Genomic DNA, 12663 nt, shown 5'->3' with positions numbered 1-12663 from the left:
GTCCCACACCGCTCCCAGGCTGACACTCACTGCTAACCTCATTCCGCCTCCAGCCTGACCCTTACTGCCACCCACACATTGCCCCACAGCCTGACACTCACCGCTGTCCACTCACCACCCCCTGCCTGACCCTCACTGAAGCTCACACAACACCCCAGCCTGACCCTCAGCATTGTCGAACACCGCTCCCAGCCTGAACCTTAACGCTGCCCACACATTGTCCCACATCCTGACACTCACCACTGTCCACTCACCGCCCTCAGCCTGACCCTCACCATCATCCAACACCGCTCCCAGCCTGACCCTCAATGCTGCCCACACATTGTGCCACACCCTGACACTCACCATCCCCCCGCCTAACCATCACCAGCATTCGCATACCACCCCAGTCTCTCTCTCACTGGAATTCACATTGCTCCCAGCCTGACCCTCACTGCCGTCCACACACCACCCTCAACCTGACCTTCTCTGCTGCCCACACATTGCCCCCAGCCTGACCTTCACCGGCATCCACACACCACCCCCAGCCTGACCCTCACTGCCATCCACACACCAACCCATCCTGACCCTTACCACCATCCGTGCACCACCCCAATCTGACTCTCACCAGAATCCACATTGCCCCCAGCCAGACCCTCTCCGCCGTCCACACACCGTCCCCAAGCTGAACCTCTCTGCCGTCCACACATCGTCCCCAACCTGACCTTCACCGGCATCCACACACCACCCCCAGCCTGACCCTCACTGCCATCCACATACCGACCCAGCCTGACCCTTACGACCGTCCACTGTCTGCATACCACCCCAGTCTGACTCTCACCAGAATCCACACTGCCCACAGCCTGACCCTCACTGCCGTCCACACACTGCTCCCAACCTGACCTTCGCCGCCATCCACACACCATCCCCAGCCTCACCCTCACTGCCATCCACAGACCGACCCAGCCGGACCTGTACTGCCATCCACACACCGACCCAGCCTGACCCTTACTGCCATCCACACACCGCCCCAGACTGATCTTCACTGCCGCCCACACAATGCCCCCAAGACTGACCCCCAGCGCCATCCATACACCGCCCCCAGCCTGACTCTCACCACCTTCCAAAGACCGCCCCTAGGCTGGCCCTCACTGATGCCCACACACCGCACTCAGCCTTAGCCTTACTGCTTCCCACAAACCACCCCATCCTGACCCTAAGCGCCATCCACACACTGCCAACAACCTGACCCTCACCACCATCCACACACTGCCCTCAGCCTGACTCTCAGCGCCGTCCACACACCGCCCCAACCTGACACTCACCACCTTCCACACACTAGCCACAGCCTGACCCTCACCACCGTCCACACCCTGCCCCCAGCCTGACACTCACCACCGCTGACACTCCACCCCCAGTCTGAACCTCACTGCCGTCCACACACCATCACAGCCTGTCCCTCACTGCCGTGCACACACCGCCCCCAGCCTGACCCTTACCACCGTCCACACACCGCCCCCTGCCCGACCCTCACCACCGTCCACACACCGCCCCCTGCCCGACCCTCACCACCGTCCACACACCGCCCTCAGTCTGACCCTCAGCGCCATCTACACACCGCCCTCAGTCTGATCCTCACCACCATCCACACTCCACCCCCAGCCTGGTCCTCACTGCCGCTCACACACCGCCCTCAACCTGACCCTCAGCGCCATCTACACACAGCCCCAAGCATTACCATCGCTGCCACCCACACACCACCCCTAGACTGACCCTCAGTGCCATCCACACACCGCCCCCAGTCTGAGCCTCGCTGCCGCCCACACACGGTCCTCAGTCTGACCCTCATCACCACGCAAGTGCCGTCTCCAGTCTGATCCTTTCTGCCATCCACACATCACCCCCAGCTTGACCCTCGCCGCCGTCTACACTCCATGCCCAGCCTGACCCTCACAGGGTCCCTCACAGGGACAGCGGTCAGGGTCAGGCTGGGGGCCGTAAGGTCAGGCTGGGTGTGGTGAGGGTCCGGCAGGGGGCAGTGCGTCCGGGGCGGTGAGGGTCAGGCTGTGAGGTGGTGTGTGGCGGAGCAGTGAGGGTCTGGCTGGGGGCGGTGTGTGAATGGCATTGAGGGTCAGTCTGGGGGTGGTTTGTGGGTGGCAGTGAGGGTCAGCCTAGGGGCAGTGTGCGGATGGCACTGAGGGTCAGGCTGGGGGCAATGATGGACGGCGGTGAGGGTCATGATGGGGGCGGTAAGGTCAGGCTGGGGGCGGTAAGGACAAGCTGGGGGCGGTGAGGGACAGGCTGGGGGCAGTGAGTCCGGGGCGGTGAGGGTCAGGCTAAGGGCAGTGTGTGGACGGCAGTGAAGGCCACCCTGGGGGTGGTCTTTGGAAGGTTGTGAGGGTCAGGCTGGGGGCGGTGTGTGGACGGTGGTGAGGGTCAGGCTGGGGGCGGTGTGTGGACAGTAGTGAGAGACAGGTTGGGGGTGCTTTGTGAACAGCATTGAGGGTCAGCGTGTCGGCGGTGGTGAGTGTCAGGCTGGGGGCACTATGTGGACGGTGGTGAGGCTCAGGCTGGGGGCAGTGTGTGGATGGTGGTGAGAGTCAGGCTGTTGGCTGTGTGTGAGCGGCAGTGAGGGTCAGGCGGGGGGCAGTGTTGGACGGCAGTGAGAGTCAGGATGGGGTGATTTGTGGGTAGCAGTAAGGGTCAGGTTGAGGGCGGTGTGGCCATCAGTGAGGGCCAGCCTAGGGGCGGTCTTTGGAAGGTGGTGAGGGTCAGGCTGGGGGCGATGTATGGATGGCGCTGAGGGTCAGTCTTGGGGGCATTGTGTGGGCGGCAGTTAAGATCAGTCTGGGTCGGTGTGTGGATGGCAGTAAGGGTCAGGCTGAGTCGGTGTGTGGATGGCAGTGAGGGTGAGACTTGGGGTGGTGTGTGGATGCCGGTGAAGGTCAGGCTGGGGGCGATGTGTGGACAGCAGTGAGGGTCAGGCTGGGGGGAGTGTGTGGACGGCGCTGAGAGTCAGGCTGAGGGCATTGTATGGGCGGCAGTGAAGATCAGTCTGGGGGCATTGTGTTGATGGCAGTAAGGGTCAGGCTGGGTCAGTGTGAGGATGGCAGTGAGGTTCAGGCTGGGGGTGGTGTGTGGATGCCGGTGAAGGCCAGGCTGGGGGTGGTGTGTGGATGCCGGTGAAGGCCAGGCTGGAGCGATGTGTGGAAGGTGGAGAAGGTCGGGTTGGGGGCGGTGTGTGGACGGTGGTTAGGGTCAGGCTTGGGGCAGTGTGGATTCTGGTGAGAGTCAGATTGAGGTGGTGTGCAGATGGTGGTAAGGGTCAGGCTGGGTCAGTGTGTGGATGGCAGTGAGGGTCAGGCTGGGTTGGTGTGTGGATGGCGGAGAAGGTCGGGTTGAGAGCGGTGTGTGGACGGCGGTTAGGGTCAGGCTGGGGGCAGTGTGGATTATGACTGGGGTGGTGTGCAGACGGTGGTAAGGGTTAGGCTGGGCGTGGTGCGTAGATGCTGGTGATGGTTAGGATGAGGGCGGTGAGTCTCAGGCTGTGGGACAATGTGTGGGCAGCGTTGAGCGTCAGGCTGGGAGTAGTTTTTGACAATACTGAGGGTCAGGCTGGGGGTGTTGTGTGAGCGGCAGTGAGGGTCAGGCAGGGGGTGGTGAGTGGACGGCGGTGAGTGTCAGGCTGTGGGGCAATGTGTGGGTGGCAGAAGGGTCAGGCTGGAGGCGGTATGTGGTTGGCAGTGAGTGTCAGCCTGGGAGCGGTGTTGGACGACGATGAGGGTCAGGCTGGGAATGGTGTGTGGCCGGCAGTGAGGGTCAGGCTGTGGACGCTGTGTGGGACGGAGTGAGGGTCAGGCTGGTGATGGTGTGAGAATGGCAGTGAGGGTCAGGCTGGGGACGGTGTGTGCGATGGAGTGAGGGTCAGGTTGGGGGTGGTGTGTGGGATGGAGTGAGGGTCAGACTGGGGACGGTGTGTGGGACGGAGTGAGGGTCAGGCTGGGGACGGTGTGTGGGACGGAGTGAGGGTCAGGCTGGGGACAGTGTGTGGACAGCAGTGAGGGTCAGGCTGTGGACGCTGTGTGGGACGGAGTGAGGGTCAGGCTGGTGATGGTGTGAGAATGGGAGTGAGGGTCAGGCTGGGACGGTGTGTGCGAAGGAGTGAGGGTCAGGCTGGGGGTGGTGTGTGGGACGGAGTGAGGGTCAGGCTGGGGACGGTGTGTGGGAGGCAGTGAGGGTCAAGCTGGGGACGGTATGTGGGACGGAGTGAGTGTCAGGCTGGGGACTGCGTGAGGGACGGAGTGAGGGTCAGGCTGGGGGCGGTGTGTGGACAGCAGTGAGGGTCAGGCTGGGGACGGTGTGTGGGACGCAGTGAGGGTCAGGCTGGGGACGGTGTGTGGGACGGAGTGAGGGTCAGGCTGGGGACGGTGTGTGGGACGGAGTGAGGGTCAGGCTGGGGACGGTGTATGGGACACAGTGAGGGTCAGGCTGGGGACAGTGTGTGGGACGGAGTGAGGGTCAGTCTGTGGACGGTGTGTGGGACGGAGTGAGGGTCAGTCTGGGGACGGTGTGTGGGACGCAGTGAGGGTCAGGCTGGGGACGGTGTGTGGGACGCAGTGAGGGTCAGGCTGGGGGCGGTGTGTGGGACGCAGTGAGGGTCCGGCTGGGTGAGGTGTGTGGGATGGAGTGAGGGTCAGGCTGGGGACGATGTGTGGGACGCAGTGAGGGTCAGGCTGGGGACGGTGTGTGGGACGCAGGGAGGGTCAGGCTGGGGACAGTGTGTGGGACGCAGTGAGGGTCAGGCTGGGGGCGGTATGTGGTAGGCAGTGAGGGTCAGGCTGGCGGCGGTGTGTGGGACGCAGTGAGGGTCAGGCTGGGGATGGTGTGTGGGACGCAGTGAGAGTCAGGCTGGGGACGGTGTGTGGGACGGAATGTGGGTCAGGCTGGGGGCGGTGTGTGGACAGCAGTGAGGGTCAGGCTGGGGACAGTGTGTGGGACGCAGTGAGGGTCAGGCTGGGGACAGTGTGTGGGAGGCAGTAAGGGTCAGGCTGGGGACGGTGTGTGGGACGCAGTGAGGATCAGGCTGGGGGCCGTGTGTGGGAGGCAGTGAGAGTCAGGCTGGGGGCGGTGTGTGGGACGGAGTGAGGGTCAGGCTGGGGACGGTGTGTGGGACGCAGTGATGGTCAGGCTGGGGACGGTGTGTGGGAGGCAGTGAGGGTCAGGCTGGGGGCGGTGTGTGGGAGGCAGTGAGGGTCAGGCTGGGGGCGGTGTGTGGGTTGCAGTGAGGGTCAGGCTGGGGGCGGTGTGTGGGAGGCAGTGAGGGTCAGGCTGGGGGCGGTGTGTGGGAGGCAGTGAGGGTCAGGCTGGGGACGGTGTGTGGGAGGCAGTTAGGGTCAGGCTGGGGGCGGTGTGTGGACGGTGGTTAGGGTCAGGCTTGGGGCAGTGTGGATTCTGGTGAGAGTCAGACTGAGGTGGTGTGCAGATGGTGGTAAGGGTCAGGCTGTGTCAGTGTGTGGATGGCAGTGAGGGTCAGGCTGGGTTGGTGTGTGGATGGCGGAGAAGGTCGGGTTGAGAGCGGTGTGTGGACGGCGGTTAGGGTCAGGCTGGGGGCAGTGTGGATTCTGACTGGGGTGGTGTGCAGACGGTGGTAAGGGTTAGGCTGGGCGTGGTGCGTAGATGCTGGTGATGGTTAGGATGAGGGCGGTGAGTGTCAGGCTGTGGGACAATGTGTGGGCAGCGTTGAGCGTCAGGCTGGGAGTAGTTTTTGACAATACTGAGGGTCAGGCTGGGGGTGTTGTGTGAGCGGCAGTGAGGGTCAGGCAGGGGGTGGTGAGTGGACGGCGGTGAGTGTCAGGCTGTGGGGCAATGTGTGGGTGGCAGAAGGGTCAGGCTGGAGGCGGTATGTGGTTGGCAGTGAGTTTCAGCCTGGGAGCGGTGTTGGACGACGATGAGGGACAGGCTGGGAAAGGTGTGTGGCCGGCAGTGAGGGTCAGGCTGTGGATGCTGTGTGGGACGGAGTGAGGGTCAGGCTGGTGATGGTGTGAGAATGGCAGTGAGGGTCAGGCTGGGGACGGTGTGTGCGATGGAGTGAGGGTCAGGTTGGGGGTGGTGTGTGGGACGGAGTGAGGGTCAGGCTGGGGACGGTGTGTGGGACGGAGTGAGGGTCAGGCTGGGGACAGTGTGTGGACAGCAATGAGGGTCAGGCTGTGGACGCTGTGTGGGACGGAGTGAGGGTCAGGCTGGTGATGGTGTGAGAATGGGAGTGAGGGTCAGGCTGGGACGGTGCGTGCGAAGGAGTGAGGGTCAGGCTGGGGGTGGTGTGTGGGACGGAGTGAGGGTCAGGCTGGGGAAGGTTTGTGGGACGGAGTGAGGGTCAGGCTGGGGACGGTGTGTGGGAGGCAGTGAGGGTCAGGCTGGGGACGGTGTGTGGGAGGCAGTGAGGGTCAGGCTGGGGACGGTGTGTGGGACGGAGTGAGTGTCAGGCTGGGGACTGCGTGAGGGACGGAGTGAGGGTCAGGCTGGGGACGGTGTGTGGGACGCAGTGAGGGTCAGGCTGGGGACGCTGTGTGGGACGGAGTGATGGTCAGGCTGGGGGCGGTGTGTGGACAGCAGTGAGGGTCAGGCTGGGGACGGTGTGTGGGACGCAGTGAGGGTCAGGCTGGGGACGGTGTGTGGGACGGAGTGAGGGTCAGGCTGGGGACGGTGTGTGGGACGGAGTGAGGGTCAGGCTGGGGACGGTGTATGGGACACAGTGAGGGTCAGGCTGGGGACGGTGTGTGGGACGGAGTGAGGGTCAGTCTGTGGACGGTGTGTGGGACGGAGTGAGGGTCAGGCTGGGGATGGTGTGTGGGACGCAGTGAGTGTCAGGCTGGGGGCGGTGTGTGGGACGGAGTGAGGGTCAGGTTGGGGACGGTGTGTGGGACGCAGTGAGGGTCAGGCTGGGGGCGGTGTGTGGGACGCAGTGAGGGTCCGGCTGGGTGAGGTGTGTGGGATGGAGTGAGGGTCAGGCTGGGGACGATGTGTGGGACGCAGTGAGGGTCAGGCTGTGGACGGTGTGTGGGACGCAGTGAGGGTCAGGCTGGGGACAGTGTGTGGGACGCAGTGAGGGTCAGGCTGGGGGCGGTATGTGGGAGGCAGTGAGGGTCAGGCTGGGGGCGGTGTGTGGGACGCAGTGAGGGTCAGGCTGGGGATGGTGTGTGGGACGCAGTGAGAGTCAGGCTGGGGACGGTGTATGGGACGGAATGTGGGTCAGGCTGGGGGCGGTGTGTGGACAGCAGTGAGGGTCAGGCTGGGGACGGTGTGTGGGATGCAGTGAGGGTTAGGCTGGGGACGGTGTGTGGGACGCAGTGAGGGTCAGGCTGGGGACGGTGTGTGGGACGCAGTGAGGATCAGGCTGGGGGCCATGTGTGGGAGGCAGTGAGGGTCAGGCTGGGGGCGGTGTGTGGGACGGAGTGAGGGTCAGGCTGGGGACGGTGTGTGGGACGCAGTGAGGGTCAGGCTGGGGACGGTGTGTGGGAGGCAGTGAGGGTCAGGCTGGGGGCGGTGTGTGGGAGGCAGTGAGGGTCAGGCTGGGGGCGGTGTGTGGGTCGCAGTGAGGGTCAGGCTGGGGGCGGTGTGTGGGAGGCAGTGAGGGTCAGGCTGGGGACGGTGTGTGGGAGGCAGTGAGGGTCAGGCTGGGGACGGTGTGTGGGAGGCAGTGAGGGTCATTCTGGGGGCGGTGTGTGGGAGGCAGTGAGGGTCAGGCTGGGGGCGGTGTGTGGGATGGAGTGAGGGTCAGGCTGGGGACGGTGTGTGGGATGGAGTGAGGGTCAGGCTGGGGACGGTGTGTGGGATGCAGTGTGGGTCAGGCTGGGGGCGGTGTGTGGGATGGAGTGAGGGTCAGGCTGGGGACGGTGTGTGGGACGGAGTGAGGGTCAGGCTGGGGACGGTGTGTGGGACGAAGTGAGGGTCAGGCTGGGGGCGGTGTGTGGGGGGCAGTGAGGGTCAGGCTGGGGGCGGTGTGTGGGCGGCAGTGAGGGTCAGGCTGGGGGCAGTGTGTGGGGGGCAGTGAGAGTCAGGCTGGGGGCAGTGTGTGGGACGCAGTGGGGGTCAGGTTGGGGACGGTGTGTGGGACGCAGTGGGGGTCAGGTTGAGGACGGTGTGTGGGACGCAGAGGTCAGGCTGGTGATGGTGTGAGAATGGCAGTGAGGGTTAGGCTGGGGACGGAATGTGCGAAGGAGTGAGGGTCAGGCTGGAGGTGGTGTGTTGGACGGAGTGAGGGTCAGGCTGGGGACGGTTTGTGGGACGGCGTGAGGGTCAGGCTGGGGACGGCGTATGGGACGGTGTGAGGGTCAGGCTGGGGACAGTGTGTGGGACGGAGTGAGGGTCAGGCTGGTGAGGGTGTGAGGATGGCAGTGAGGGTCAGGCTGGGGACGGTGTGTGGGAGGCAGTGAGGGTCAGGCTGGGGACGGTGTTTGGGACGGAGTGAGGGTCATGTTGGTGGCGGTGTGTGGACAGCAGTGAGGGTCAGGCTGGGGACGGTGTATGGGACGGAGTGAGGGTCAGGCTGGGGACGGTGTGTGGGACGGAGTGAGGGTCAGGCTGGGGACGGTGTGTGGGACGCAGTGAGGGTCAGGCTGGGGGCGGTGTGTGGGACGCAGTGAGGGTCAGGCTGGGGGCAGTGTGTGGGACGGATAAGGGTCAGGCTGGGGACGATGTGTGGGACGCAGTGAGGGTCAGGCTGGGGACGGTGTGTGGGACGCAGTGAGGGTCAGGCTGGGGACGGTGTGTGGGACGTAGTGAGGGTCAGGCTGGGGGCGGTGTGTGGAAGGCAGTGAGGGTCAGGCTGGGGGCGGTGTGTGCGACGCAGTGAGGGTCAGGCTGGGGACGGTGTGTGGGAGGCAGTGAGGGTCAGGCTGGGGACGGTGTGTGGGACGGAATTAGGGTCAGGCTGGGGGCGGTGTGTAGACAGCAGTGAGGGTCAGACTGGGGACGCAGTGAGGGTCAGGCTGGGGACGTTGTGTGGGACGCAGTGAGGGTTAGGCTGCGGACGGTGTGTGGGACGGAGTGAGGGTCAGGCTCGGGGCGGTGTGTGGGAGGCAGTGAGGGTCAGGCTGGGGGCGATGTGTGGGACGGAGTGAGGGTCAGGCTGGGGACGGTGTGTGGGACGCAGTGTGGGTCAGGCTGGGGACGGTGTGTGGGACGGAGTGAGGGTCAGGCTGGGGACGGTGTGTGGGACGCAGTGAGGGTCAGGCTGGGGGACGGTGTGTGTTAGGCAGTGAGGGTCAGGCTAGGGGCGGTGTGTGGGAGGCAGTGAGGGTCAGGCTAGGGGCGGTGTGTGGGACGCAGTGAGGGTCAGGCTGGGGGCGGTGTGTGGGAGGCAGTGAGGGTCAGGCTGGGGGCGGTGTTTGGGACGGAGTGAGGGTCAGGCTGGGGACGGTGTGGGGGACGCAGTGAGGGTCAGGCTGGGGGCGGTGTGTTGGACGGAGTGAGGGTCAGGCTGCGGACTGTGTGTGGGACGCAGTGAGGGTCAGGCTGTGGACGGTGTGTGGGACGGAGTGAGGGTCAGGCTGGGGATGGTGTGTGGGAGGCAGTGAGGGTCAGGCTGAGGGTGGTGTGTGTGACGCAGTGAGGGTCAGGCTGGGGGCGGTGTGTGGGATGGAGTGAGGGTCAGGCTGGGGACGGTGTGTGGGACGCAGTGAGGGTCAGGCTGGGGACGGTGTGTGGGAGGCAGTGAGGGTCAGGCTGGGGACGGTGTGTGGGACGGAGTGAGGGTCAGGCTGGGGACTGTGTGAGGGACCGAGTGAGGGTCAGGCTGGGGACGGTGTGTGCGACGCAGTGAGGGTCAGGCTGGGGACAGTGTATGTGAAGGAGTGAGGGTCAGGCTGGTGGCGGTGTGTGAAAAGCAGTGAGGGTCAGGCTGGGGACGGTGTGTGGGACGGAGTGAGGGTCAGGCTGGGGACGGTGTGTGGGACGGAGTGAGGGTCAGTCTGGGGACGCTGTGTGGGACACAGAGAGGGTCAGGCTGGGAACGGTGTGTGGGACGGAGTGAGGGTCAGGCTGGGGACGATGTTTGTTAGGCAGTGAGGGTCAGGCTGGGGGCGGTGTGTGGGATGCAGTGAGGGTCAGGCTGGGGGCGATGTGTGGGACGGAGTGAGGGTCAGGCTGGGGACGGTGTGTGGGACGCAGTCAGGGTCAGGCTGGGGGCGGTGTATGGGGGGCAGTGAGGGTCAGGCTGGGGGCAGTGTCTGGGAAGGATAAGGGTCAGGCTGGGGACGATGTGTGGGACGCAGTGAGGGTCAGGCTGGGGACGGTGTGTGGGACGCAGTGAGGGTCAGGCTGGGGACGGTGTGTGGGATGCAGTGAGGGTCAGGCTGGGGTCGGTGTGTGGAAGGCAGTGAGGGTCAGGCTGGGGGCGGTGTGTGGGACGCAGTGAGGGTCAGGCTGGGGACGGTGTGTGGGACGCAGTGAGGGTCAGGCTGTGGACGGTGTGTGGGACGGAATGAGGGTCAGGCTGGGGGCGGTGTGTAGACAGCAGTGAGGGTCAGGCTGGGGACGGTGTGTGGGAGGCAGTGAGGGTCAGGCTGTGGACGGTGTGTGGGACGGAATGAGGGTCAGGCTGGGGACGTTGTGTGGGACGCAGTCAGGGTCAGGCTGGGGATGGTGTGTGGGACGCAGTGAGGGTCAGGCTGGGGACGGTGTGTGGGGCGCAGTGAGGGTTAGGCTGGGGACGGTGTGTGGGACGGAGTGAGGGTCAGGCTGGGGACGGTGTGTGGGACTCAGTGAGGGTCAGGCTGGGGACGGTGTGTGGGACAGAGTGAGGGTCAGGCTGGGGACGGTGTGTGTTAAGCAGTGAGGGTCAGGCTAGGGGCGGTGTGTGGGAGGCAGTGAGGGTCAGGCTAGGGGCGGTGTGTGGGACGCAGTGAGGGTCAGGCTGGGGGCGGTGTGTGGGAGGCAGTGAGGGTCAGGCTGGGGGCGGTGTTTGGGACGGAGTGAGGGTCAGGCTGGGGACGGTGTGTGGGACGCAGTGAGGGTCAGGCTGGGGGCGGTGTGTTGGATGGAGTGAGGGTCAGGCTGCGGACTGTGTGTGGGACGCAGTGAGGGTCAGGCTGTGGACGGTGTGTGGGACGGAGTGAGGGTCAGGCTGGGGACGGTGTGTGGGACGCAGTGAGGGTCAGGCTGGGGATGGTGTGTGGGAGGCAGTGAGGGTCAGGCTGAGGGTGGTGTGTGTGACGCAGTGAGGGTCAGGCTGGGGGCGGTGTGTGGGATGGAGTGAGGGTCAGGCTGGGGACGGTGTGTGGGAGGCAGTGAGGGTCAGGCTGGGGACGGTGTGTGGGACGGAGTGAGGGTCAGGCTGGGGACTGTGTGAGGGACCGAGTGAGGGTCAGGCTGGGGACGGTGTGTGCGACGCAGTGAGGGTCAGGCTGGGGACGGTGTGTGGGACGGAGTGAGGGTCAGGCTGGGGACGGTGTGTGGGACGGAGTGAGGGTCAGTCTGGGGACGCTGTGTGGGACACAGAGAGGGTCAGGCTGGGAACGGTGTGTGGGACGGAGTGAGGGTCAGGCTGGGGACGATGTGTGTTAGGCAGTGAGGGTCAGGCTGGGGGCGGTGTGTGGGATGCAGTGAGGGTCAGGCTGGGGGCGATGTGTGGGACGGAGTGAGGGACAGGCTGGGGACGGTGTGTGGGACGCAGTCAGGGTCAGGCTGGGGGCGGTGTATGGGAGGCAGTGAGGGTCAGGCTGGGGGCAGTGTCTGGGAAGGATAAGGGTCAGACTGGGGACGATGTGTGGGACGCAGTGAGGGTCAGGCTGGGGACGGTGTGTGGGACGCAGTGAGGGTCAGGCTGGGGGCGGTGTGTGGGATGCAGTGAGGGTCAGGCTGGGGTCGGTGTGTGGAAGGCAGTGAGGGTCAGGCTGGGGGCGGTGTGTGGGACGCAGTGAGGGTCAGGCTGGGGACGGTGTGTGGGAGGCAGTGAGGGTCAGGCTGTGGACGGTGTGTGGGACGGAATGAGGGTCAGGCTGGGGGCGGTGTGTAGACAGCAGTGAGGGTCAGGCTGGGGACGATGTGTGGGACGCAGTCAGGGTCAGGCTGGGGATGGTGTGTGGGACGCAGTGAGGGTCAGGCTGGGGACGGTGTGTGGGGCGCAGTGAGGTTTAGGCTGGGGACGGTGTGTGGGACGGAGTGAGGGTCAGGCTGGGGACGGTGTGTGGGACTCAGTGAGGGTCAGGCTGGGGACGGTGTGTGGGACAGAGTGAGGGTCAGGCTGGGGACGGTGTGTGGGACGGAGTGAGAGTCAGGCTGGGGGCGGTGTGTGGGACACAGTGAGTGTCAGGCTGGGGTCGGTGTGTGGGACGCAGTGAGGGTCAGGCTGGGGACGGTGTGTGGGACAGAGTGAGGGTCAGGCTGGGGACGGTGTGTGGGACTCAGTGAGGGTCAGGCTGGGGACGGTGTGTGGGACGGAGTGAGGGTCAGGCTGGGGACGGTGTGTGGGACGGAGTGAGAGTCAGGCTGGGGGCGGTGTGTGGGACACAGTGAGGGTCAGGCTGGGGGCGGTGTGTGGGACGCAGTGAGAGTCAGGCTGGGGGCGGTGTGTGGGATGGAGTGAGGGTCAGGCTTGGGACGGTGTGTGGGACGGAGTGAGGGTCAGGCTGGGGACGGTGTATGGGACACAGTGAGGGTCAGGCTGGGGACGGTGTGTGGGACGGA

Source organism: Chiloscyllium plagiosum, unplaced genomic scaffold (assembly GCF_037043375.1).
Source record: "Chiloscyllium plagiosum isolate Xiang-an unplaced genomic scaffold, Cpla_swu_hap1 HiC_scaffold_45, whole genome shotgun sequence".
Classification (NCBI taxonomy): domain Eukaryota; kingdom Metazoa; phylum Chordata; class Chondrichthyes; order Orectolobiformes; family Hemiscylliidae; genus Chiloscyllium; species Chiloscyllium plagiosum.
Note: the sequence above shows the minus strand (reverse complement) of the source record.